The 27,655-nt window shown below is 41.0% G+C and overlaps 1 long non-coding RNA gene across 9 annotated transcripts in view; it reads left to right on the top strand.

The window, feature by feature from the left end:
* Nucleotides 1-27,655, top strand: part of LOC136007667 (uncharacterized) — a 282,089-nt gene that overhangs the window by 107,253 nt on the left and 147,181 nt on the right. For 6 of the 9 annotated variants that reach the window (XR_010609798.1, XR_010609801.1, XR_010609803.1 and 3 more), the window contains one exon: nt 2,788-2,933. This is a non-coding gene — a long non-coding RNA (uncharacterized LOC136007667). Of the gene's footprint in view, nt 1-2,787; nt 2,934-23,622; nt 23,712-27,655 lie in introns of those variants that run through there. The other 3 variants (XR_010609799.1, XR_010609800.1, XR_010609796.1) reach the window with 2 other exon arrangements.

The raw sequence follows: 27,655 nt of genomic DNA, 5'->3' as shown, positions 1-27,655 counted from the left end.
GTCTGCTATTGATTCTGATGTTGTATTATCTTCCTTTCCCACCATTCCTCCTGCTCATATGAAGATGTTTGTTGGGGGACAACAGGGTAAGAGGATAATTTGTTCCATAAACTGTGGCACTAAGGACACCTATGTGTTGCCCTAGCTGCCAACAATGATAACCTGGATCCCTTCGCCTGTGATCCTGATGGGATCTCCCACAGTATATCCTGTTTCCTTTGCACACACCCCAGAGCTGCCCTGTGTATATCCTTTTCTTTTGCCATCTCTTCAGCATCCTTGTGTTGGGTGTGAGGCATCGGGTGCTGTGCTGCAGGGTCCTCTAATTTATGACTCATGGATGCAGAAGGGCATGCAAGAAAGAGCCATTGGGAGCTGCTGTGGGTGTCTCTGCTATGGAGGCATGACCAGACTCTCTTCCTGCTCTTCTGTCATCCTCAGCTTTCTGGACTTTTATGGAAACCTGTGCTCTGGAGCCAGGCTGAGAGCTGGGCTGGTTCAGCCTGAAGAAGAGAAGGCTCCTTAAGGGGAGACCTTAGAGCAGCTCCCGGTGCCTGTCGTGACAGGATAAGAGGGAATGCTTTTAAACTGGCAGAAGGGAAATTGAGAGCAGACATTGCGAAGAAATCCTGGGTGCTGAGGCGCTGGCACAGGGTGCCCAGAGAAGCTGTGGCTGCCCCATCCCTGGCAGTGTTCAAGGCCAGGTTGGACAGGGTTTGGAGCAAGCTGCTCTAGTGGAAGGTGTCCCTGCCCATGTCAGGGGATTGGAACTGGATGAGCTTTAAGGTCCCTTCCAACCCAAACCATTGTGTGATTGCTTGATTCTATGATTTTTGTGAGTTCTACCTTCTTCCACCCCTGTCAAACATACTTCAGACTAAAGGTTCAAAACTGGGGGGAAAGGCAGATGGAGAGAGAGAGCATTATCATTGAAGCTTATTCCTCCACAGAATTTAAGCTTGCAATGCCAAATTAGCAAAGTAGCTGGTGTTAATGTTTGTGGGTAAGGGGTTATGTTAACCATTAACAGGGAAAGGGGGTTCATATTCTTCCACCAGTTATTTTGCTCAGCTGCGCATGTTATTTCTGCCTCTTACGGCCTCTTCTCAGCTGATGGCAGGCAGCAGCACTGTGCAGACCCCTTTGCCCTTGGAAAGAGCATGTGGGGCTGCACTTAGGGTTCCCACTGGCACCTTTCCAGTGTTGTTTCTGCAAAGCTGGGCACCTCTGAAATTTCCATTACATCAATATAGGAGTTGTTGCAGCAAAGCACAGATTATTCAGCAGTGTTACAGAGCTTGTGTTTGCGCTGCCTTCTCTTTCTTTCTTTCCTTTTTTTTTTTTCCCCTTTCGGTTGAAAAAATAAGCAAGCTGCATGGAAAGGGTGAACATATACCCAGGAAATAGTTTGCTGATAACATAGGAGCCTTCATGTCTGCTGGGTGGTGCCCTAAGTTTTCTTAACAAAGAAGTGAGTGTTAGTTCTTCAAATAAAAGTTACTTTTTGCACTCACGTAACTGAGGGTGAGAATTTCCAAGATGAAAAACTTGGCTTTTTATTTATTTTTAGGTTGTTGGGTTTTTTGTTTAAATGGGGCATAATTTGAGTGGGATCTCCTCTCCCTCCCGCAAACCCCTACCCCCCACATTGCCCTCCCCACCTTATGAGGATTACAGTATCCCAAAAACTCTTTAGCACTGTGAGCAAAGGAAACAGAAATGGCTTTGCATTATGAACTGAACAAAGATTAAGTTATTGGCGGCCTTGAAATAGCTCTTTCTCAACTTCCATTCCCATGAGGTTATCCACATAAAGTTGCTGTTTAGTACAGGGTCAGCGTGATGAAATTTATTTGTTGAGTCTCTTTGGTGCCAAAGCTTTTGCCAACAATCTGATCTACCTGATAGTGGTACTATTTCAGAAATGTCCAGTCAGGAAAAGAAATGCAGTGTCTGTGGAGTTTCAGAGACAGCAGTAATAAGCGCGGAGCACAGGAATCAAAACCAAAATGCCTCTCCTTTTTAATAAAATATATACATATCATAACTGCTTAGGCCTTTTTACAAGCTATGGAAAAGTAGACAACGTTACTTTTTCATTTCACATGCCGCCCCTGCCCCTAAGCATGTGCAATCTTTTTTATATGTCTCCATAAGTGTACTGTATTGGATGTGCTTCTGTCAACTGCCATTAAAAAATCAACTGTTTGCTGGCTCTTTCAGATAATAATTGGCAGCCACAGATTAAATTGCAGGGGGGAGGGTACGGGACCAAAGGGTTAAGTGTGGACTATGGATTTTGCACGTGGTGTCCCTTTTGTTTCCTTTTGTTTTACTAGATTTGAAGACCTCTCTGCCCAGCCATTAGCTATACCAAAAAACCCACAGTACACTATATCTACATAAATTATATATGAAATAAAGGCTTAGGAGATGAAGTCTTGCTGGCTTAAGTATATATGTTGTAAAACTATATATGCTTTTACTTTGTCTCCAGACTGCAAGGGAGGGTTGTCTTTCATTTTATTTTTCAAAACCTTTAATTACCAACATCAAATGAAATCATGATAATCTCCTCTTTGTTTAGTCATCTGTGAAATGAGTTTATGGTGATGGTTTCCTCTGTCAGTACCACATCAAAACCCTAGTGTGTATGGGAGTACTGAGGCTGTGTTAACTGCAGGCCATTCCGTTTCCCATTTTGCATTTTCTAAGGAATACTTACACAGGTATAGGGATACCAGGAGAAGCTTTCCGCTCACCCAGCCTGCCTTTATTTTTCTGCAGATTAACATGAAACCTCTGGAAGTGTTCATCATGCATACCTGTGCCCCTTCCTGCATCTTGGCACGGATCACCTCGAGACAACTGAACAACCCCCCTTTGCAGTAGCCTCGCTGCTCTGACCTGCACTCTCCTACAGCAGCTCTAAGGTAAAGCGATTTGACCATCATGCTTGTCATTTTCTTTGCAATGCAAAGGCCTGTTTTCATTTGTTGTATTGCAAAACAAATGTCTGGCAGGAAGCAAAGTTAGCTCTCTGTGGTTTCAAATCCCTACGTGTTGTGTGTGGTACACCTGCTGATAACATTGACAGCTTCTTGGCCCCCTCAGCTGGTCAGTGTGCTCTAACCTATACAAAGGGAGTGTTTTACCCGTTGGACCACCTCTGCACCGTGGGCTGCTTATTCACGGCTGCCTGTTGCAGCCAGGCTGCTGCAGCAATCCCGCAATACAGAGGCAGTGTCCTGTGGGAATCTTGCAGCAGTAGCAGCGAACATAATTGCACTGACTGAAGCTTAGAGTTGCCCTTTGCTTGGCGAGCATGGGTCCTGCCTGGAAGACATGTGTTCCCCTTTTATTCTGTTCCTCTGGCTCTGACTACAGGGGATTTTCTTACATTTGAAGGTCTCAATGGTTTTGGAGGCTTTTTGCTCTGAGATGGTATTCACTAAATGTAACACAAACCACATTCAAGTGCCAGTACTTGATGCCTCAGTTCTTAGAAAGAACAACTACATGGTAGGACTTCAGGCTCAAGCAAGGTAGTCACGAATTTAAGGAAAGCACTCCTGAAGGCAGCAAGAACGTGGTGAGTTGCTTCCTGTCCTTACTGAATGGGGTAGGTCTGTGCAAGAGAGTCAGCCGCCTGCTCTTGGTCTTGGGAAGCCGTGTGTCCCAGCTGCTGCTGACTCCAGGTCTAGCTGGTTCCTTGAGGTATTTCTGCCCTGAGTCTTTCTTCACCCAAAGGATGGCAAAATTTGGTGTTGCCTACATGGCTGTGAAGCTTGCAGCTGCCCTTTTGTAAGGCTACACATGTTCAGGCAGCAGATTTGGAAAATAAGGTGGAGAATGTGTGTTAAGTGCCTGCAAGGTGTACTGTAACTTTGTTTAAGACATGTTAGGTTCAAAGGTGGGCCTCATAGTCATGGTTCATGCCAGGACTGTTTGTCATAATAGCAGTGCAAGGAACAAGTACAGTGTTGTCAGTAGTATTTTAGGAATTTAATCAAGGGCCATATGCTGACTCAGTCACAAGTGGATGATATGGATCGCTCTTCAGTTCTACTCTCACAGGAATTGTTCTCACTCCCTCTCTCCACCTGTTTTACCCTACATTCCTTTTAGGAAAAGCACAGCTATCCACTGTGCTTTTGTGCTTTGATTTACTTCAAATGATTTTTTTTTTTCCCTGTCCTTCCATGATGTCTTCATTGTCCCATTTTTTTTTTATGCTCTTTTGATTGTAGTTAGAAACCAGTAACATTTTATTCAAACTAGTGGTGTCAGAGGGTTTGAAAAATGTGCATGATGAATTAACTCGCATATCCCTTATTAAAAGAAGGAGATATTGAGTGCCAAAAATAAAACAGGATTTCAGGCAATTTCAGGATTTCAGATTTCTGTATTCAGTCAATGTCTGAGTAAGATAGCAATGAATGATTATAAAGCTTCTGTTAGTCTCAGGATGGACACTGGCAGTTCAAATACATGTTGTCCAACACTTCACCCCTTTGTCTAAATGATAGACTGCTTGGTATTTTCTCCTAAAGCTTTATTTAACCTATTGTGTGTTAGGTTTCCTGTGCCAAATCCTCTAGGCCTATTTTCATAATTTACATGATAAGATAAACAGTGTTTTGTATGCTGAGGAAGGTTAAATTGCTGCCATTTGCTTTATCTGTTGCTTCAAATGAGATAGGGGCAGACTCAGCAGATAAATAATATCAGAAATTTATTTTTGTGGAATGCATATTGCTGGAGTTGTAAAACAAATAAACACTAAATAGTTGAGTGAAGGCTATTGACTTTAACTGTATAATTCTCCGACTTGTACCATCCTTCTTGTTAAGGTCTCTGCAAAAGGGAGCACTTGGCCCAGCATTGTGACTGCTCTGGCTTGTTAGATTCCTCCAAGAGCAGCCACAGTCTCGATATAGGGAACGGGGTCTAAGCAGCGCCAGTGTCACCTTAGAGAGCTGGACAGAGAGATGCAGGGTGAACCTGAGAGCCTGAAAAATGGGCTGAGGCTGATGTCAGTCAGATGGATCATTGGTGAATCTGCCTGTGTTCATATTCTGTAGAGGTGGAAAGGCAGAGACAGCGTATACCGCTACATGGATAAACACTAATATTAAACAATAGCTATTACAGCTCGTGTATGTTTCTCAGCAGAGGTATAAACTCTGTGGAGCAGCAGCCCTCCAAGGGGGTGATTTATTTCATACTTGAGTGCACTTTGATGGGCAGCAAACCAGTGTGGAGAACTGTGCCACTAATATGGCAAAAGTGCAAATGAGCTGGAAAACCAGCTGTAGGTAATTCTTAACTGTATGTGCTTTCCCCACCATGCTCATGCACCTCTGCAGAGTGATATTTGATTTTAAAAAGGTTCATTGAATACTTCAAGTCCAGGTATTACAGTGTGGTGATGTTTCTCCTTGGAACAAGCAAAAAAGTTTTGTATCCAGTACAAAACACACATTGAATTTTGTATTCACAGGGCGGTATATAACACTCTTTGGTTTTCTCCATCTTCATAAAACTGGTATACAGGATTAGTTCAGGAGGGTATTGCACGCTTTCCCCATTGAAAGCTTGACATAAGTGCTAGAGGGAAGAGAAAATCGGACAATGGGACAGGTTGAGAACTTGGAAATCTGAAAGTAAAGTGTTTCGGTTGTTCAAGTCGGAACCGAGCAAATGGTGATTACCAGCTCCAAGTCCAGGAATGAAGGGCTAAATTTCATTAAAAACAAAACAAACAAAAGCCACTTCCATGCAGCTGTCTGTTGATAATTGATCATTTCAAGACTGCAGTTTCAAAATATTTAAGCAAGCTTTGCCCTTGTCCTGGCAAAAATCAGGCTTTCACTTTGTTAGTATATATCTCGCACTGATTTGTTACATTATAATTGCTGTAGGTTGGCCTGTATGAAGCGGAAGGCCATGTTTAGAGTTACAGTGTTTAAATGTTTCTGGTTTAATTGATTTTGTGTTAAAATCATTTAGGGTTAGTTGGCCTTGGATGTCTTTGCAAAAGAAGACTTCATTTGTCCGTGTGATATTTCCTGGTAAAAGAATGGTTAGATAGATAAATAAAACAACAACAACAAGGCCAAACCCCAGCCAAGTTTTCATACTGGCGTGCCTAAGTCCTCATCATCTTGAGATGTTCCCTCAGGCCCTGCCATGGTACTGTTGAGCTTGTATTATGAGAACAAGACAAGCACCTGGAGGTGCTGTAGATACTATAGCTTGATTAAGGTACCCTGCAAATTGTGGCGGTAATTCCCATTTAAAGTTTTTTAATTACTACATGGTTCGTGCCAAGAAACTGTTGCAAAATGGGGATAGTTTGATTTGTTGCATGTCTCCAGGGTGTGTTGTAAAATGGGATTCTGGGATTATTGCCTTTAAAAATATGAGTAACTGTTGCAGTTAGTCTAACCCAGGGTATTAGCAGTGTATTCTGCTAAGCCAAGAAAGTGGCTGGTAGGTCTCTTGTATTTTTAGCACATAGAGGGACTTTCTTCTCATGCCAGTTGCCTTCACCTGTAGAAGCCTGTTTGGAATATTTGCTAGCCTGTTTGGAATATTTGCTATAGCAAGATGCAGCCATCTTCCGAGGTGTTCCATGTTTCACTGCCTCCCTTCGTAAGAAAAACATAATACATAACGCTTTAAAGGAGAGGTAGTTTCAACCCTGAACCAAAGACTGAAGAAACATGCATATCAGCAGGGAGGCAGCTGAGATTTCCCGGAAACCAAACCCTGTATATTGTCTCCTCCTCCACTGTATTGTGGTGGGCAAATACAGCTGGAAAGCTGAGGTATTTTCTAAATTGCATCTTTAAAACTTTTATTGTTCAAAACAGGACTTCGTGGAGACATCTGCCTCTCTTTCCATTCAGTGAGTCATGGCTCTGTGTTGCTGGTTGGTTTTGGGTTTGTTTTTTTCAGTGTGAGAATTTTGATTTATCAAGATTTTTGACCCTGTCAGAGAACATTAAAAATGCCAGGGATGTAAATTTAAGTAGTATTTTGTCAGGCTTTTGTCATTTGGCTGTAGGTTGGGTCCTGTTAAAAGGTTTTAAATGGTTCACATCTGCCGTGCCACAGCAGAGGAAAACAGAACCATGTCTGGAGTATAAAGTGCGGTTATGGTCAGAAAAGTGACTATGTGAAAATGGCATGTTCTTAGTCAACAGATCTGTTCCCTATGTGTATTACCACTTTCGTATGCATGTTTCGCTTGCGAGAGTAAGTCTGTCATTACTTTTCAATCTTTTGCCAGTGGAGCACCAGCAGGGCTCTGGGGAGCAAACTGTATGCTGTCCTGTCTCTCACATCGTAAATGGAGTTCTTAGTGAAATCTAACAACTAAATCTTTGTTACCAGTGATGGGGAGGATGCATGAGCCAGCCGAACTTCCAGAGACATGGCTGACAGTGTAGTACTGGTTAACCTTGCTTCCGTCTCCATTCCCCCACCCCCTGCCTAAAACAAAACAAAACAAACCCCAGCCCAAAACCAAGCACACGTACCATCTTTTTGGTTTCAAACCGAATACATTTGATCTGGAAGTCATTGAGAAACAGTAAACATGAAACCCTACTGTGACATATTTACGGAGTGATATATTCGGAGGATGACCGCACTTAAATAAAATAAGTTCAAAGACCAGTAATCAAAAACAAATATGGTCAGTCCATTTTCCAAAAAAAAAAAAAAGAAAGATACTTGAAACTAGTTTTCCTTTGGTTGGATGGGTACTGGTATGTGAATGGTAGCAAACAGATGATAAGCTGGTGTGACTGATTATGAAGTGAAAAAAATAGCATTAGAACAAGAAGCCCGAAGCAAGATTTATCTGTTGGCTTTCAATTGTTCATGTTATTACTGTCCTAGGAAAATTAAGCAGAGAGCTCTCCTCTCTTCTGCTCTTCGGGCTGCTTTAAGAGTTTGCAGCACAGTAGTGGACAAATCATAGTGCCATAATTCAACCCTAGTGCTTTTCCACCGCTGCAAATGGCCAGCCCAGCTGAGGTTGCAAACTCGTTTTTCATAAGGCATTTTTCCCATGCTTCTGAACCGCTCTGTCTCCCTGGGTAGGGTGAGTGGGTACAGATTTCTGCAATCCCAAAGGTAAGTAGATGTGCTCTGTTTTGGGCTGTCTGCAATTATCTGTATCAGGTAAGGATTTAGTCCCTTGCATTCTTGCAGACTATGAGCTGTATCAGAGGTGACGTGTAGGAGGGTGAAAATTATGTCTCAGGAACTTTCCAAGTGAATTTCCATGTGTGGGAAGGCTGGAAGAAGCTGTAAATTGGAGAAACTTACATTCTCTTAAGCCCTTTTAAACTTTCTTCTAAATCCATTTTGAATATCCTATTAGATGATAAAGTTTGAAAGCCTGTTTCCTATGCTGACATGCTGCTAGTTTATCAACCAGTGTATTCTAAAGTGGGTGGGGAAGGAGGAAGAGGCTAACTAGCAATTTTACTTAATAACTTTCATCTTTCTTGCTTTAGAAATTATTACTCTTCAGCTGCCATGTGTTCTTTCCTACAATATTTCACTTGCACTTGTTCTGTTTTCTTCCTGGGATGGGAGTCTCAGTGGAAAGTACTATGTCATGTAAATAATATACACATGGCAGTCTATTATTTTGTGTGGTTATTAATCCCTATGGAGTTGAGAGCTTTCTGGTTTGCCTTAATGTAAAATCCATAAGCATGTTTCCCATACAGAAAAACTTTCAGACTTGTATTTCATAAAGCTTAGGGAAAAAAAAAAAATCTTCCCTGGGATTGTCTGTGAAATTTTAAGAATCTTAAAAACCTGCTGATAAACTTTGGGATGCAGATTAGGATTCACACAGGGTTAACCTTTTAGTTCTGTATACAGTACTCACAGATATTTAACAAATACTTAAACCCCTGCTGTTCTTAAGTTTGCTGTCTGTTAATGAAGGCTTGAAGAAAACAGTTTTAATTGGAGATGGCACCAAAACAGTTGTCCCTCTCAGGAATAGGGAAATATCAAGGTAGGGAATTGGAATCAAGCCATCATGGAGTACAAAAGAGTTGTTCCCAAGGCCTGGTATCTGCACATAAGTAATGCCCAAGTCCTGCCTCCTTTACCATGTATCCCTCCCAAATTCTTCAGAAAGCTGCTAAGTTAGACAGGTACGTGTGTGTGTACAGTCAGGGTTTGTCTGCACGTGGGTTTTTGCAAAGGTCTAAGTCACACCTATTTTACTGTACAAGACAGGATTTTTAAAGCATTGTAACTAGGCAAAATCAAAATAAAATGGCAGTGATGAAAGCACTTTGCTAGGGACTGTTTCCATCCCAGGTTTCTACTTCATAGCTGCTTCCAGAAAATTTTGCTGTTCTAAAATGGAAAAGAGATGCTTTTTTTTTTTTTTTTTTTTTTTTAAACTAGGGTGGAATTTTCCTCTTTCCCTTCTACTTCCTCTCCCTTTATTTCTGTAATGACTTGAACTGTTCAGGCTAAATATAATTATATAAAAATCAAAAGTATTCACCTGCAACCAGAGGCTCAGAAAATGCAGTCCTAAATGATAGCTGTCTGAGGAAATCTATCATTGTCTGAAAGCAAGAGATGTGCTCCTGACTTCTGTTGTCATTCTTGAAGTGGTTCCACTTTTGCAGGATTTATAATTTAAGAATCACAAAGTTTGTAACAACCATTATTAGATAAGCTTGACAGTAGCTCCCTGAAAGAAAGAATTTGGGAGAAGTGAAATAAGAAGTCTTGTAAAGCAGAAAACTAAACCAGCCCACTTAATGGTCACTCAAAACCCCAAAATGACTTGCTAAGGTTGAACAGGGAGAACTAGTAAATATACAGGTTTGAAACATTTTTATCTCAAATACATGTCATGTCCCATGACATCTTAATAGTTCTTTTGCAAGCAAATAGGTGCTTGTCAGGAGGCCTGGGATTCCCCTGTGTTTCTCCTGTCCCATGCAGCCCCAAGCCTTACATTCCCTGCAGCTACGGAGGAGTGGGCAAAGCGGTGCAAAAACTGGGGTGGTCCCTGTGATGCTCAGCAGCCTCATTCCCTTAACCCCAAAGATGCAGCTAATTTAGTGAAATAAGCATCAGAGATTCACAACACCTCTCCTGTTCCCTGCAGGCTACCCCTGAGGTAGTGGCAATATCTCTTGCCGTGTTCTCCTGCGTCCAACTCACAGGTAAACCAGCTCAGGGCTATTGTGGTGTTAAGACTTGACAGGCAGCCCCGAACACATTTAGCAATCTCTTCAATAACAGATCTACACCATACTGAATCCCACTCAAGAAAATAAGCTGGGAAGCTGAGCACCAAACACAGGCATCCCAGAAATAACAGTGAGAAAGCCATGCCCAAGCTGCTGGCAGTGTTCTTTGTGAACACTGGTCTTTGCATCCATGGGTTTCACAAAGATCACACAGTAGCCAACAGCACAGTTAATCTTAAAGGCCAAATTAAATGTGTGGTTTACCTCCCAAGGTCTCTCCCCTAGTCTTATTATCACCAACAATGGGGCCAGTGTTATAAAAAACAGTCAGAGTTGGCTAAGCCACTTGAATGCCATTAAGAAAAATGTCTCCCTCCCTGGATTACAACCTAAAAGGTTTGGAGGATTTGACTATTTATTTATTTTTATTGAAATGGTGGTAAAATTATAAATGGCCCTTACTGTAGCTCCTATGTGATAATGTGTAAGCCATTAGCTGTGAACAAACAAAACCAAGATTAAATAAATTGTAGAAGAGTATGGTCTGTTCTTGTCAGTCAGGATTTTAAATGCTTTGGTGTTTTGGGTTGTTTTTTGCTTTACACTTTAACCTCTGTGACAAGGAGGAAGATGGTGTTGAAAATACTGGCATGCCCTGCCCATGGAGATGTATTCACATTTCTACTGGCAGAAACAGTACGAATTCTGCACTGACCTTCTGGAATTTTTCAATTTTCTTCTTTGCAGCAGCATGAGATCTTCAGGAAAGCCCCGCTGGGGAATGTTTTTCCCTGTTCTCCCCTCCTTCTTCTCCTTCTGACACCATCTGGTAAATTGGATTTTGGTATATTTGAATAGCCACTCCTCTCATACTCACTTCATGCACTCAATTTTTTCATTCCAACATTCCTGTACTTGATGCTCTCTAATGCTCATGCAAGCAGACTGGAATTATTCTTTTTTTATTGGGTTCCTAAGCACACCACTGAGGATGTTTACTAAGGAAGGAAAGCCTGACATGAACCTAATAGATGAATAGAGAACTGGTCCCAGATTTTTTAAGAGAGTCTGGAGGGGTTTATATTCCAGCATTTCATCTCTGGTGAACAATGCACTGAGCTTTAATTGATTCCTGCACAGCGTTTTTAACTGATGAAAGGGACACTTCCCAAAGAGAAGCAGCCATTGAAAGTTTCACATATGTATGTGCAAACGGCCTTGGGACAATTGCAGCGAGAATTCAGATCCTGCCCTAATTCCATGTTGAACTCCAATTAACTGTTTTACCAAATCCCATCTCTCATGTTAATCATGACATCAGTCAGCTACACCCTGATTAATATTTCTTACCTCAAGCTGTATCTGAAACAGGTTTCCAGTAATACAGGGGAAAAACCCAGTCTCATTCTCAAGCAACAGTGAAGCCCTTTATTACTAAGTTAAAACACATTCATGGAAAGCTAACTCCAAGGGTTGCAGTGGATACATTCTTACTGGACTGGATAGAAAGGAATTACCCGTTATTCACACATTTTTTTACATGAAATACAAAGGCTTAATAAATGTGTTTCATTTCTGCTGTGTTACAGCTAGGTACCCATAAGGCTGTAGACTGAGTAACATGTATGACAGCATCTTCTGATCCACCCCCTCAGTGGTTTAGATTTCTAATTTTTATTTTAATTGCTTATCTGTATATGGAGAAAAGGATTAAGTAACTGGTCTGTCCGTACCCGTCATTCTTCAGAGCTCTCTGCTTCCTGCTCTCCCCCATCCTTCGCCCTACCTGCCACGCTTCTGGTTATTTAACTCTTGGCTGTGTCCAGCCAGGCTTACAGGGAAATAAACACCTCAAACATGGGGCTGTTTGTGCAGATGCTCAAGTGTGATCAGCTGAGTTGGGTAGTGAGCCCTGAAGGAAGGTGGAGTGAGGAGAAAGCAAGAGGAGCGGGTGTTGTGGCCTCTGTCTTGGCAAGGCTTTCAGACCCTGGTACCACTCTGTACAAGTGACAGGACTTGTCATGTCTGGTGGTTGACAGACACCATCTAGGGTGGCAGTGACAAAGTGGGAGAGAAATCGGCTAATGCAAGAGGAGAATCTTGAGGGGACAAAAGGGACACGCATCTGAAGGACAGAGTTTCATGTGTGAGAATAACTTCAGAGTGTCCCTCCAATTGACATGGGTCCTAGGTAGTTGGTCCTAGAGATTCAGTTGCTGGTTTTGTCTTTGTACACAGATACATTTCTATTAATTGTTTTTTCTTTATCCATATGAAGATTTTTAGTATGATCAGGTGCTTTTGCTCAGTAGTTCCATCCCAGATGCATGTATTTTGCCGTCTGCGAGGGAAACAGTAGAACTCAAAACAGGTCAAGTTATTTAGTATTACCTTTTTAAAAAGATAAGATGTTTTGATTTGAAGAATGCAACACACATGTCAAAATGTCATTTTAAAAGTAGCTAGTGTAAGGTTTGGGAAACAGGTCAGGTTGATAGCTTGGGAAAATAGCCTAAGCTAGAAACAAGCAGTTTTCACCATCTTGATGTATCAGTGCTTCTCAATGAGTGGAAATCCAGGAGGTAGCACATCCACTGCAATTCATTCAAACCTTTTCCTTTCTAGTAAGATTGCCAAGAAGAAATAAAAACAAATCATGTAACACAGTTAGCCTTGTGATGTCAGGAATGTCGTCTTAGGAACAGTGTGATTGTGTATCTTCATAGCAGCTTGTCAGCAATTACCACTTGGCTGTTACTTTTGGTCACTAAAACTGATCCAAACTCATTCCCAACAGACAGAAGTCTTTACAACAATTTCAGTTAATACTTTGTTAATTTGTCTATGTCTTTATTCTTCAAACCTACAGTAAAATGGAAAGATTTTCATCCAGGACAAATTTTCATGCTGCCATTATAAAGTTAATGATTTTACACCCCAAATGTGAGACAGTTATTGTCAGCTGTGAACCTGTATCTTATACTGAGCGCTTACACACACAGCTTTAGTTGCCAGAAGGTACTGATTTTAAGATTCAGTTCAGACTACACCTAAAAATCATAGTGTTCCAAATGGCTACCAGAAAGCAGCCTATTTTAAAAAGAGACTAGTTATGTAAAGATGGGTCATACTTGGGGTAGCCAATTCAAAGCAGGGTTTTTAGAAGGTATTGTCCCTTAGAAATGTTCTGTCCTCTTCAAATCAAGCATAAGACAGTAGCTGCTTTTGAAAATTAAACCAATGTTTCCAGTTGCAGATAGAAACAGACTTCCCTAAAAGTTGACAAAGAGCTGGTACTTGTAACATTTTTTTTGCTGGTTGCTGCAGGATCAGGATGTTCTATCTCCTTATAAGCGTCTGAATTTGGGGACTTTTTTCCAAAGTAAGTTATGAATTCCAAGGTTTTTAGTTCTTTTTTTAATTATTCTTTAGTTTTTAAATCTTTGTGTAAGGTGATTGAGAGACTATATTCCTTACGATTACTTTGAGTAGGTATGTTACCCTTATTGCTGAAGCCCTATTTTAATGTAGTGGAGCGCTGTTTTATTCCATGCAGCGCGATTGTATGGTGTTTATTCAGTCCCCATGTCCCTGAGTCCACATCAGTTTGACACTAATCAGCTGTAATTGCATAATTTACAGATGATTGCTGAGAAATCCTCTACTGGTCTAGCAAAGACCATTCTGCATTGCTGGGCTCTGTCGTTTCAGGCCATCATTCTTGTGGTCCTCAGACTTACACAATCCCATCAGTTTGGCAAATGCCCAAAACTTATTTAGTCATGAATGCATTACTGATACAACAGGCAACACAGTGCATGAAACACCATGTTGCCCACAGCGTTCCTAAATAATATGTTCTGGAATGCTCATCTTAAATTCCATCTTGTTATTACTTTGGCACATTTAAATAAGTGGACTTGTCAACAAATAACAATCAAATGCAACAGGCAACGTTTCATTCACGTTATGTCACTGCCCTCCGGATTTCATCGTCCATATGTGACAAGCATTCCGTTCTTGGGAAGTAAGAAACATGGGGAAAAAATTAGTGCATTTTTATTATGATTTGACAGCAATTAATGTGTGCCAAAGGAGACAGCGATACCAATCTAAGACAGCAGCATTATTGTAGCCAAGACCAGTAGCTTCTACCCAGTGCATCACCAGTGAGTCACTGCCTGATCTTATCAAAATTGCCGCTTGCCACAAAGAGAATTCTTTGACCCCAATTTGTGTGCAAAACCAGCAAGAAGTGACCATCCAGAACTTCAGAGGCAGAAATTAAGAAGCTGTCATAAAAAGTATGTTTATGATGTCTCTGTAACATCCTTCTGTATCCTTCCATAAAGTATAGGAAACAATCTTTACTTACGTAAGCATTTTGGAACCTGCTTTGTTCATTGCAAGTTACTGAAATTGCATGTCTGTAATAAAGACCAATGTGCTCTTCAGAAATGATGCTAAATGACTACTGAAGGAGGGCTAATTTTCTTTGTGTGTGAAAAGCAGCAGAAATGTATATTGCAAACTGTGATCATGACATTTTTATATGGTTTAGAGATTTAAAGATTTTGGTGAGATTAACGGTCTGAGATGTAAAGCAAGCCTTCACAATATTTCATGCTTTAGGAAGCAGCTATTCTAGTCATAGGATCTCTGTGTGTGGGAAGAATGTGGGAAGGGGTGTGTGCATAACTGAGGGCCTTCTGAAAAGAGCAAGAAGAGCTCTTTCTTGGTTTACACTTGTTTTAGAGAATAGTGTGGTTTTAGTCTTTTGTTTTTAAATCTGTATAAGAATTCCTACCCTGGGCACTGGGAAAGGCACATGGAGGAGTTAAATATGACACTGTACATTGTATGGTGAAAGAGAAGGCATGAGTGAGTAGCAGATAAGGCAGAGGCAATACTGCTGATTGTGTGTGGTACGCAGTGTCATCAGTTATAAGATAAATAAAGTGAAGGGGCACTCTGCGAGCTATCCCTCTTTTTCTGTCACTAGGAGTTATCTCCAAATGCAAAAATATTAGAAGCAGGAGCTATTCTACTTTACCCAAATAGGTGCTGTATCCTGATACATCCAAATACACAAATAGTGTGGTTAAATATTTTATTGTTAGCATGGTGCTTTGCTGATCAAAATGGGCAATCCAATTTTGTCTTGGATTTTAAGTGTTCCTGCATTGCTGTAGTTCCCTTATTTGAGACTTTGCTTCCAAGTGATACCAGTTTTGCTGCACTGAATCTCTATTTATGGCCAGTCCACTGCTGAAAGGAAGATTGACATTTTCAGCTATGCTGGGTATTTCCCATTGTAACAGCCTACTGTTTCCATAGAAATCCTTCAAAGTGTTGTAATAGAATGCGAGTAAAAAAGGAGTTTTGTTGACACATTTATTCTGCCAGGTTTTTAACAATATGATTAATGTCTCCTCAATATTCACTTCTTTAAAAAAAAAAAAAAAAAAAACAAAAACAAAAGTCAGAAAACATACATGCTGTTTCCACAACACTTTCACCGTCCATTTCCAGGACCTTTGAATTCATTTCTCCTTTCTCTTTTCCTTACCACCACCCCTTACCCTACCATCATTCTGTCCCTGAAAGCCCTTTTTTACATAAATTAGCACTAAGCAAATCCACGGTGGTGACAGAAAGCCCTTAAATCAGACACTGAACCTTTTATGATTCATCAGAAACTCTCCATGCCTCTGAATCAAGTTACTTACTAAATGGTGGCTGCGTTACGGGCAGAGCAAGACGTGAGTAACCCGTGCCACGCATTGTCAGAACTTTTGGAGCCCACTGGAGATACCCACGTTGAGCTGAATACATTTTGTTTTAAGGGGGTGTTGATTTAAATGTTGGATGATTCACTGCCTCCTGCTGTCTCTTGCAGTGTGGGCATAGTACTCGTACATTTGAATGCAGTGCTTTTTAATCACTTCCATTTAATGTCCATCCTCCTCCTCTGCCACCGCACGATACCAGTTACCTTGTGAAATGTTCCAGCTACTCTGTTTCATACTCACTCCTTATCAGGCTCTAAAGTTGTACTCCAGCCTTCCTAGGAGTCATAATTCTAGCTTTCAGCATCTTTGTTATTCCTGTAAGATATTATTACATATAGCCGTGTGAATCCTTCTCATGCCTTGCCTGCGTTTGCTCAGTTCACACAGAAAAAGGATCAGTCAGCTTTGTTAAGTACAAACAGAAATAGATAATGTTGGCAATGACACATTTTAACTTGTTTTATGATTTTTTTTTCTGACATCTGGAAATAAGGTTTTGGCGAGTCTGATGATGATCAGTAGGTTCTTTTAAAGCAATTAATCATCTGAGCTATTTGTTCACAACAGCAATAAAACTATTATGAGTGACTTTAAAACGTTTGTTCAAAAGCCTGAAAGATAATTTGAGTTCTTCTAGTACAGTGTGAGTGGGCTCTCATTTTGGGGTCTTTGGGGTGTTTTGTTTTTTTTTTTTTTTTTTGCACCTATTATGTAATTTGAAAGATTTCAAGCTAGTAACCTGCTAACAGAAATGTCTTGATCTGCCAGGCCCTATGCCCCTAGCCAGTAAAGCAGGAGGAGGTTCCTTAACTAAGCATGCATCTGTTTATCATTAAGCAAAATGCTTTTCTCATTTCTGACTGCCTCCAATCATGATCTTGAGGTCCTTTCCAACCCTAATTATTCTATGATTCTATGATTGTGCATTTTACACATCCGAAGATACGTTTCTGGGTGTCTCAGTGTAGGCATTTGGAATCTGTTTAGATGTGATGTCTCCTGCAAGTCCTAGGTCACATCCCCCAGGATTTTGCAATGTCTCATACAACAGATTGCACCTAAAATGACAGTAGATGCCTTATTTAAGCACCTGAGTCCCATGCCTTATTACTTTTTAGCTAATATGATGCTTTCTTCATAGAACACTTTATAAATAGGATAAATACAAGGCTCCTTCGTTGTATCTTCAAATGACTTGTGGTATGAAGCTGCCCCTGGATTCCATTTCCACTGGATTGAATAAGACTCTTTTTATAGCATGCATATCACTGTATCACAAATGCTTTAACTATCCTGTATTATTTTCAATGTTATCAGAATTAATTGGTGTATTTAGAACATAAGCCCTTCTGGCTGCAGAGATTGGCTTCTGCCTATCAGTTGCTAAATTCTGTTTGGTGTATGTCAGAGACCAAAACTGCAGCTGACACCCAGCGATGAGGAGTGCTCTGTGTGTGTCCCTGGATAGACAAGATTTTAATATCATTTGAGCTATTGCCAGGGGACCTCCACAAGAGTAACAAGTCTATGAGACCTAATGTTCCCTGGGAAGGCCCTACACAGTTGTCTAAATATCACTTTCAAGGCACTCATTTGGAGTTTTTTCCATATGGCTTGCTCTAGGGGCTCAGCGGTAGGAGGTAAATGTATGGACTGCTTTTTAGTTGCAGGTAAACTAAAAAGATTTATGGAGAAACTAAGTAAGAAACAGCACAAGGTAGCAAAACCTAAAAAAACTTGGAGGAAAATTGAGAGTATAAAGTCAGCAGAGGAGACTGACAGCAGATGCAGTTCTGGGGAAGGACAACAGTGGCCCTTTAGCAAGCCACTCAGCAAACCAATGCAGCCATTGGGTTGAGAAACCTGGAGAACAAATTAGTAGGTGAAAGATAGATAGTGCATCTCTGTTCCTGTTAAAGTAATTGTTGCCCATTTAAATACTAAACAACTCACGGTCTTGTACATGAACCTAAGCATGCAGGTTTTAAAGCTCCGATACCACAAAAAACGCTCAATGAATAGCAGCAAGTGAATGGTATAGTACAGTATGGGTGGTTATGAGAGCTTTCAGAAACCCATTTAGGGTCTTCTGAGTTCTCTTACAGTTATTCTGCTGCTAAAATTCTTTGCTTAGGGGATAGAAACATCTCATTAAATTAAATGCAGCATCTTCAAGATGTGACAGAACATAATGAAGTTAATAGTGATTTGGATTAAAGAAATTTTGATACTGATATTTTTGCTCTGACTGTTGGCATATATTGAATGACTGGATAATTTCTGTGCAATGAATAATGGATCATTTTGTCTAGCATACTGTAACATTATGCAAATTCATCACGCACAGCAGCAGTACAAACTTTGCTATTCCCTCTTGTTACATCTGGCCTGTGCTGAAATGGGGAATGTTGAATTTAGAGAAGAGGGAAGAGGGCTGTCCACGGTTACAGGTTTTTCTAACAGCTTTGCCATGAAGAGTGTATCCAGACACAGGAGTTGTATGATTTTGGTCAGATTTGCTGCGTTCAGTCAGATCAGCATGGGGTGCAAGTTTTGCCTGCGTTTTGTGGGTTAACCAACACTAAGTTCATGTTTATCATCAATGTGCAAAGATGGTTCAGCTGAACTACAAGCACAATGGTAGTTACACAAGTCTGATGCCTCCTGTGAATTTGGACGTGCCATGAATTTTGTTATGTCTCTGTTCCTATTACCGCGGAACTTATGCTATAAAGCTTACCAGTGGCAGAATTACTGAAAGTGGGTTTATATTCTTAAGCAAAAACACACAATAGCGACATGGAAGATTGCCGAATTGTACAAAAAGACTGGGAGAGGAGAGAGCATATTGATTTATCTGCGTGGCCCGGGGACGTATGATTTTGCACAATTTCAAGTGGTCTATCCAGCAATGAATAGAAAGAAAGAAAGCCTGTCCCCAAAAAGCTTGCAGATGAAAGCTGTAATTTAGAAGCTCTGAGGAATGGCAGTAGTGAGTATACTGTGAAAGTGCAAAATCTTCAGGCCTCTTCTCTCCCATTCACAGTGTGGGAACTCATGCTCAGTGGAAGCTATTCCCCACAGAAAGTGAGAAGAATGGATCCATCTGCTAACTGGGATAATTAGATTCCTACCTACACTATTTGATTGACTTACACATTTGACTGACCACATAAATAAGTTTTGCCAAATAGGAAAAGGTTACTTTGCCTGTGAATTTGATGGTTAGCTAAACCATGCTGGCTTTAAGCCAAAAGCAGCATATATGTTTTCATATATGGAGCATCACTAAGTTCTTTGAGAGTCTTGCATGGAACAACTGCTATCTTGAGTGCACAGCACCTTGCCACGAAAGTCCAGGTATGCACTGGAGGTGCAGCAACTTCAAACAAGTGTATCATTTCTGTATGATTGAGAATGCTGATGCTACAGCTCTTTAAGCTGAGTTCAGGACTCAGCACCTAGGAGGAATACAGGAAAAAAATAGGGAAGGAAGAACAAAAGAGAGAGTAATAAGAATATAGGATCTGGGTGATTGCGCTGTTTTCTGAAGGAAAGGATACATGTGTTTGATCAGAACAGGTAGATAGTTGATTTGCAAATTCGACATTCTCTGGTTTCTTCTCAAACAGCACAGTAAGAGCTCAGTTACATATCAACTACATATTCACAGATGTAAGTTTACTGGAAAAGATGGAGAGAAGTGCAGGAGATTTCTGTTCCTAAGAAACCATAGCTATAAAGAGGTACCCATCCCTGCAGTGCTTTCTGCAGGGAGTGACAAGTACTGCCAGGGGCTTGCTGGATGGTCAGGAACCAAGGCCCAAGGCTCTTGCTGCTAGGAGCTAAGTAGAAGGAAAGAGTTTGGGAACTGGCCAGTAATCTTTGTTCTTGAAATAACACTTAAATGAGAGCTGTTGATTGAAATGCAGGCTCTCCCATCTCTCTGGGAATTATGGGAGTCTCTTCCTACACTGGGCAGTGCTAGAAAGGCTTCTAGGGAGGAGGAGAAAGCTGTCTCTTCAAAGCGTCGTCATACGTTCCCAAAGGGCATTACCTATTCAGAGACGCTACCTGGAAGTATTCCTTAAGAGATTTATTGCTTTCAGATGGTGTTGCTCACACAATGCATTTAACTCCACTCTTCAGCACAGCTCTGCTCCTTGCTAGATAGGATTAAGTCCATATCACGTTTTGTGTACTACAACGGGCCAAGACTATTTTAGGAACCTTTTCCCTTGTGTTGAATCCCAGGCTGTACACAAGCCTCAGTCTAGGCAAAGGAACTGCTTGTCTGTGGCCTTTTCTGACTGCAAGCCAGATTCGTACTCTTAACACTTGTTATTGTCTCTTTTCCCTTCTGAGATCTCTATAACCTAATACTAAACATTGCTGCAAGCAGTTCTATTAAATAGATCTGGCATAAAGAGTAGCACAAGCTAGAGCAAATTATACTCTCCACATTTATCGTATTTTGCTGTATATACATTAGCTTTCCGCTGTTAGTACCAAATACATATATGTGTTACTTGTACCTCCTTTTTTGCTTTGCTTGCCCTGGAGCATCTGATTTATGTGTTTTTAAATAGTTGGTGTAAACAAATGCAGTACATGAGACCTTTTGCAGTACTTGTGAAAACCCTCCCAAGTCCATCTGTCCTAAGCAATTGTTCCAAGCCACAGAAAGGGGTGTGTGCATGTGCTTTTGTGTGTGGATAGAATTATATATATAGCTTAATAATAATAATGCCTAATCTTTTTCCATTAAGTTGTTCTGGAAACATCTCAGTTTTAAATAAGTCACAGTTTCAATACAAGATTTTTATTTTTTTACCACCTTTTCATTAAAAAATAAAAGAAAAAAATGATACCATGCAGAGTTGCGCAGTTTGCTAAGAAATGTGAAGTGTATGTCATAAGGGAATGCCCTGCTTCTTGAACTGAGTTAACTTGTGAGAAGGGTAGGAAAATAAACAAGGACTGAATGGAGCAGCACCTTCTTTTTATTTTGCAGTAACTCATTATGCCAGTATACCACAACAAATTTCTTCTTAATGCCCCAATCTTCACCTCTTCCCCCTCCAGTTATGTGCCTTCCACCCCAGCAATAACATATAAAGGGAAGTTTTTAGGTATGTATAATCCAGCAAGTGAGCAAACCTCTCCATAGTGTGAAAGCTGGACTTGTTTGGGAAATGGGAAGACTTCATTCAGATCTTTCCTGGTTCCTTTCTGAAATTCATAATTTAAATACAATATTTCAAGTATTTGAATCAGAGAGTTGATGAAATGCTTATTGAAAACGTGTGCCTTTTTCCCACTGAAATTTTTCTGCTGATGGAAAGCACTGCCATTTTTTTCATTAGATATAATGCCATTTTTATTTCAAATGAAATAGCAAATTCATGACTACTTGATGGAATGTTAAACATTATGTAGCAGGTTCTCTCAGCTGATTGGGATCTTGAAGGGGCTTTTTTTTCCTTGTGCTTATGCGTGTTTTCAGCACAATGATTATAACCCCCTGTTTAGGCACACTCTAATACAACTAGTGGCATTTTGGGGATAAGATCTGGGCACCATTTAAATTAATACACATTTTGTCATTTCTGTGGATGAGGCAGCGTGCCTAAATAAATTCTTCCACAAGTAAGTTAAACTGTTCCAAAGGTGTTCTATTGTCCCTGTGTGATGCTACAATATTATTGTTTCTTTACCACCTAAGGAGTGCCATTTCAGTACTTCTACATTAATTCATTTACAGTTTTATTTCCTGTATGTTCAAAGATGTGATGTGCAAGGCCTATCTATTAAGCAACTCCAGTGAAAGATTCTAGTGTGATTGTGGAGAGAGTTTCTTGACATTTCTTTCATGTCTAAATAACATACAACGAACTACAGTCACTTTTCCCTCAAGATAAATGATTGAAGTGTAAATAACAATGTCGGGGTTTGTTTTAATCAGGCATTTATATCAATACTCGTTGTTTAGTTTTCCTCACGTAACACTCTATTTAAATGAAGCTTGGAAATGTAAAGGGAGCATTATAAGAATTACATAAATAACTAAAGAGGTGAAGAGAGAAGGAAAGAGCACCTTAAAGTCTCCAAAGGGGGGAAAGAAGTCCATGTTCAGTTTGATTTTTAGGGTGAGGTATTAATCTGTTCTCAATTTACCCACACTGATACAACCTTCCCTATTCAGCTCATCATGGCCTGATGAATAATACATGAATAAATATTGCTACTTATATACTTGGTGAGCATAAAAGGGGGTTTATAATTCCCCAGAAAGGTTGTATTAATAGTACAGTGTTAACCACCTTGGTTTGAGTAATAATTAATTGTTACTGTATGTTTGTGAAACCCAAGGGAATGAAGATAAGAGGAGGCAGAAGACTGGGTTGGGGGGGGGGGGGGAGGGAACAAAACACCCTGGAGTTAATTGCATTAAAAGAATACATTCTTTTTAGTCTGAACGGGAAGCTGGTAATACTTGTTAATGTAGTCATTCTTTAAAATAGTCTTCAGATGATTCAGTCAGAAATCTTCCTTGCGCTCTAGATATTAACAGAAACCACCTGAATTTCTGGATTAAGTCCAGTGGAAAGAGAGTTATAATACTCAGAAGTCTTTGTAATGGCATTCTGAGTTTTCAATTGATTGGTTTCAACCCTCATATTCCCTTTTCATTTTAAAAAATGTAGTATTAAGGAGGGGTTGAGGGGTGGGCAAGTTTGACATCTTAACCCATTTGTTGCTTCACAGCCTATTAAAGAGAAATATATCAGTTTAAAAAGAATAAATCTAATTAGTAAGATGAAGTTGTGTGATACAGACCCCATCAACCTTGTGCTCCTCACTGCTTCCAAAAAAGCTTGCATAGAAAGGTGGCACAGCGGATCACTAGCACAACCAGGAGTGAAACCTGAATATGCAAAACATCACTTGAAGTATCTGTGTTCCTTCATCAGTGTGCAAACTTTATGGATGATAAAATCCAGGGGAGCCCTAGCAGCAAAGCAGAGGGAATTCTCTGAGTCTAAACTGCATGGATTGGGCAGGGGAAAAATCCTGATAAATAGTGGAAAGCACCAGTAAATAAATACAAATGTAATGCTCTGAACTCCTCTGAACTCTGACAGTGGCAAATCATTCCCAAAGAATACCTATTTGTCATTCCACCCACTGCTGTGCTATAGCCGACACTGAAAACATATTAGGAAAGTGTATGTAATGTTCAAGGCATCTTCAGGCTCTTTCAGATGTAGGAAAATCCAGACTGGGTTGCTCAACCACCTTTTCTACCAAAACACCAGCTGGAGAGTTGCTCCTAATTATTTGGAACTCAGTGTGCTAGTATGAGCTTGAACAGATGAAGACTACACTGAGCCAAATTGCCCTTTCACACCACCTTTATGCTGGTATAACATCACTGACTTAAACACCACTAAGTGATGGATAAGTGGGTCTGCATATCCGCATCTAGTGTGCAGGGGGAAATGAAACCTTTCTCTTTAAAGTGATCAGTAGGAACTGTTGTGGGCAGGGGAAGGAAGAGGAAACACAAAACACAAGGTGGTCAAAAAAGCGAAAGCAAGCAGTTCACAGGGGAGGAGGAAGGCGGCTCATGAGGGGGACAGAGCTCCCATGTTGAGAAACCTCTGTGAGTGATGTGCTTTTACTGTCATGCTTGTACTATGGAGCAAACAGAAAAATGCTGTCAGTATTTGTGATTGGTGATTTCTCATTCCTGTACTGTGCTATGTCCAGGTTAAGCTGCATGAGCACTGAACGTGCATAACGTAAGTAATAATCGTTCGGTATTCAGGAAAGCTGCAGAGTTTTTGGCAGCTGCTTCAAAATCAGCACAGATACTTGGAGGTTTAAAGGGTATGGGCTCACTTTGTTTTCTCTGAGAACAACACTCTACCCTGTTATCTCTTGATGTGAACTGATTCTTGTGAGAATTTTAAAGGAATCTATTTCAGGAAATAGGAATTTAGGAAATGAATCTTTCATGAATTGTGATGCTGCTGGTTTCACTTTTCCTTTAGTCCACTCTAGCATGGAACTGACTGGACTGTGCTACTTCACTGTTCAGATTTATATAGCTCTAGGCAGAATCTCAGGCAGAGAATATGTGTATCATCTCCAAAGCCACTGATAATAATGTTGTTAACATGACTTATCAGTCTTTATTTTTTCAGCAAGAAAAGCTAACAGTCAGACCACTTCATTAGCAGAACAGAACTGTGAGCCTCTGAACTGTAATTAAATCTCTCCTTGCTGCTTTTATCTGGCTCTCTAAGCTACAGAGGGAGTGTTATCAAACCGTTTCTTTACACTGCAGAGTAGCATTACCCTTTGGAAGATCTCCAGCAGATGCTGAACTAAGTCCTCTGGGGAGGCTGTCTGCAGCTCTTGCTGCTTTCCTCTTAGTGACATGGAAAGGGGACTGCAAATAGGCAAATTTTGGTTTGCCTCGATGCAAAAACCTTTAAGCTCCCCAAAAAGTCTTCTCTCCTCTAAGATGTCTGAGAATGAAAGCCCTACTTCAGTTAAGCTGCTTGTTAAATTCCTATCCTATCAGTGGGAAGCTAATGGGCAGTGAGCAGTAGACTGTTGTTTTTTTCAGGCACTGTAAACAAGTAAAGAAAAAATCATCAGTCTGTAATGTAGAATATAAACTCAGAGCTATAACCCCACCAACATCATTCAGTATACTTGTTGATTTACATAGATCAGTATAGACATTGCATTGAATACGCTATTCAGGGCTTAAATTTTCACATGTGGAGAGTTTACAGCCCAGTGTATGCCACCCCATGTGCTCTCCTCTTGTGAGTACCCCCCTGCAGTCCTGTGTTCAGCTCTGAGGCCCTCAAAACGAGAGGGGTATGGAGCTGTTGGAGCCAGTCCAGAGGAGGCTATGGAGATGCTGCGAGGGCTGGAGCAGCTCTGCTCTGGAGCCAGGCTGAGAGAGCTGTGCTGGTTCAGCCTGGAGAAGAGAAGGCTCCTTAAGGGGAGACCTTAGAGCAGCTCCAGTGCCTAAAAGGGCTACAAGAAACCTGGAGAGGGGCTTTGGACAAGGGCCTGTAGGGACAGGACAAGGGGAATGGCTTTAACCTGACAGAGGGGAGACTGAGATGAGACATTAGGCAGAAGTTCTTCCCTGTGAGGGTGCTGAGGCGCTGGCACAGGGTGCCCAGAGAAGCTGTGGCTGCCCCATCCCTGGCAGTGTTCAAGGTCAGGCTGCACACAGGGGCTTGGAGCAACCTGGTCTGGTGGAAGGTGTCCCTGCCTATGGCAGGGGGTTGGAACTGGATGAACTTTAAGGTCCCTTCTAACCCCAACCAGTCTGGGATTCTACGATACATATGGCTGATAGGAAGCTTGCATTATCAAATAGGCAATAGCATGCCATGCATTTCAGTTTATAAACCCTGCATTTTTAATAAAAGATGTCAGTTTAATTTAGAACTTAAGCAAAGAACATAGGGAAATATTTTCCAATTCATTAGGCCACAGGCCCAAAGCATGGAAATAAATTCTTTCGATGAGTCCTGTCACCACATTGTAATCCCACTGCCATTTTCTGAAATTAAGCAGACCCATGCCACTCTTCGCTCTACTAATGTAGCTCCAAATGCTTCCCGAGAGTTTCCCAGGGCTGGTTGTTAAGCTGCATCATAGTCAGAGCCATCATGCAGGAGGCATATGGGGAACACAAGGGATGTTTTGCCCCGAGTAGCTGGTTTGAGATAAGTTATGAGCTCATGAATCAGGAAAACAAGCTATTTTCAGTCCAGGCTCTCTGCCAGGTTCTCTTCTTGATGCCCACTCAAACAAACAATTATTCTGCATTTATAGCACTGGAGCAAGAGCATGGTTTGAAAATCTGAAGATAAGGTGCAGAAACTGCCTCAACTGTAAGGATGGGGAAAGAAGAAAGTCACAAAGTAAGTGCTGCAGCTTCTGTGTGTTTAGGAGGGAGGAGCTCTATCGTGCTGCCTTTTGGAGGGGTTTCCCTTCTTTATTGTGCCAACTGGCAAACCTCTGACTGAAACTTCTGTGTCAGTTTTCAATATTACTACCAAAAATCAGTTGGCTGTTGTAATCCCTTTGTTTAGATAATTGCAATCCACTGTAGAACAAAAGATTTGCGTCATCTGCGGAAGGATGCCAGTTTGTGGAAAGTGCATGGAGTTTGATTTTCTTGTTATTGTTGACACTTTCCTTTAGCCATTCATATTTATAAAGGAGCAAAATCTCTTGGTGCAGCTTGCCTGGTGATTGCCTTCAGCTTAGACAGAAATAAATTCTGTCCATCTATAGCACTGTTGCTAATGGTAGATGAAGGTTGTCCTGTGGCATGAACTGGTGACAGGGGTGGGCGTTTTTCCTCTGTTTTCATGAAACAATACATTGTGAATTGGAGAACGCTTTGTTTAGTATAAATTGTGCAACAAATGGCTCGCCTAAGTGAAATGGAGCACACAAAAAAGCCACAAAGATTAAAAATATTTTTTTCTCTCTTCAGATCTGGCTACTAATTACACAGTGAATGGTGTCTTTGTTTTGGCCTCGCATAGGTATAATGTCTGCATGCAGGCATTTGGGAATATACATCTGCTCTCCTGAGCCCCACCTGGAGTACTGCACCCAGCTGTGGGGTCCCCAGCACAAGGCATACATGGACCTTGTAGTATGAGTCCAGAGGAGGGCCATGAAAGTGATCAGAGGGGCTGGGACACCTCTTCTATGAGTAGAGGCCTGGAGAGGTGACGTTGTTCAACCTAGAGAAGAGAATGACCTTAATATGGGGCATTTTCAATATATAAAGAGGGCTTATAAGAGAGACAGAGAATTTTTAGCACGGCTTTTAGTGATAGAAGAAGGGGCAATGGCTTTAAACTGATTGAGGGAAGATTTAGATTAGACATTAGGAAGAAATTCTTTCCTATGAGGGTGATGGGACACTGGCACAGGTTGCCCAGAGAAGCTGTGGCTGCCCCATTCCTGGCAGTGTTCAAGGCCAGGTTGGACAGGGCTTGGAGCAAGCTGCCCTAGTGGGAGGTGTCCCTGCCTGTGACAGGGGCTTGGAACTGGATGAGCTTTAAGGTCCCTTCCAACCCAAACCAGTCTGGGATTTTGTGAAAATTAGACTTTTCTTTCATTTATTTCTGCTGAGGTACTGGGTTCAAAGGGAAAACCATGTGATTTTGGGGCACATTTGGCCTCCCTTCTGCTGCCTTGGCCTTGGTGTGAGCTCAGTCCTTTTCTAGGAATGTTGATAGAAATGGTCTTCATTTCATATTAAGAGAGAACTTTAATAATGTGGAAATGAGAAATTATGATGCAACAATGGAAGTGTCTTGGAGAGTAAATTTGAAATTTATCTTGCACTGGGTTTATACTGTGTCCATAAAAAAACAGCACCATATACACAAGATTTTCAGTTAGTGTGCTTTAGCAACTCATGCTATAAGGAGTTTTTGCAAAAATCGGAAAATCTAGTGTGTGTTTCATGTAGTTCTCTCCTACGCTTAGGAAATGAAAGTAGTAAGCTCATGAGAGCAAGTATTGTTTCCCACTATCTTTTGATGA

This window comes from Lathamus discolor, chromosome 2, assembly GCF_037157495.1.
Source record: "Lathamus discolor isolate bLatDis1 chromosome 2, bLatDis1.hap1, whole genome shotgun sequence".
Taxonomy (NCBI): Eukaryota; Metazoa; Chordata; class Aves; order Psittaciformes; family Psittacidae; genus Lathamus; species Lathamus discolor.
This window is presented reverse-complemented; position numbering and strand designations above follow the sequence as displayed.